This window comes from Haemaphysalis longicornis, unplaced genomic scaffold (assembly GCF_048455015.1).
Source record: "Haemaphysalis longicornis isolate Haplotype H1 unplaced genomic scaffold, Haemaphysalis longicornis Haplotype H1 scaffold_1, whole genome shotgun sequence".
Classification (NCBI taxonomy): Eukaryota; Metazoa; Arthropoda; class Arachnida; order Ixodida; family Ixodidae; genus Haemaphysalis; species Haemaphysalis longicornis.
In genome coordinates, this window is record NW_027526203.1 from 291,721,417 (window position 1) to 291,722,515 (window position 1,099).

Below are 1,099 nucleotides of genomic sequence, written 5' to 3' on the forward strand. Positions count from 1 at the left end.
GACAGCAAGGATCATCTGATGACCTGCGGCACTGGACAAGTGCCCTCACATTCAAATTTATTCGGAAAAATCCAAATAAATTTATACATTAGGTAGAATATACAGGAGGTCCCAAGGTTGCTAAACTGCAGGTGGTACCTCCTCCTGTATATTCTACCCAATGTATAGATTCTTGAACAGGAATTCCAACTTCCTGTTGGTTTTGCAGAGGCAGCTGATAATACGAGGCCTCGCTATATGATGTAGCATGAACATGAAAACCATTCGTGCACCTGAGATCTCCTAGTATCCCCACAAAGGCCCCCTGCCCTTCTGCAATGCTGCAGCAACTAGCAGCCTGTATTTTGTGTAGCTTGGGCAATGTTTGCAGCCTCCTGTGGTGGGTTTGAAGAGTATAAGCTCTGGACCTCGCATGTGACGAGTTGGGGGTTACCGATGTCTGGTCTCTTTTATTTGCCTGTCCAGCACAGTAATGAGCAGTTCACGGGCGGTCCAAAACTGCTCTTGCAATCGAAATTCTATAAGCTAGAAAGCTGTTCTGGAGCAGTTCTTAGCAGTGCAAATTGACCTGTTGCTATGCCAGCACCAGCAGGATATGCGTTTAGAGCAGCTACTGAAGGCTGATTGTAATTGGTGTTGCACCAGAATCATGCTGCCCTGTTGGTAGCAGGGGCACAGAGTTTTCAAAAACACTTGCATCAGCATTCGCACAATCCAGACACTAGGGCAGCATTTGAAGAAAGCAAGCCAAGGTCCAAACCCACTTCGTGGCCGCATGGAATGGGAGGTATGCATGGTGATATCACCTAACTTTCCTATCACTGCTTCTACCCTTGTGCATTAGTGTTGGGGCCTATACATTTTTTTTTCTCACCATTAAAGGAGCCATGAAGAGAAAACGCAAGTTTGGTTCATTCAAAAGATTGCCTCGTTAGAATCATACTGACACCACTTTTAACATAAACTTCACTCAAATAAGCTACATAATAAGGAAAAAAGGAAATGGCCATGCGACCCATCAATTCCCGCAACAGAACCTGTGATGTTATACCAGCCAGCTCTGCGATTGGCGGAGGGCAGCAAAAGCAAACGCACATGG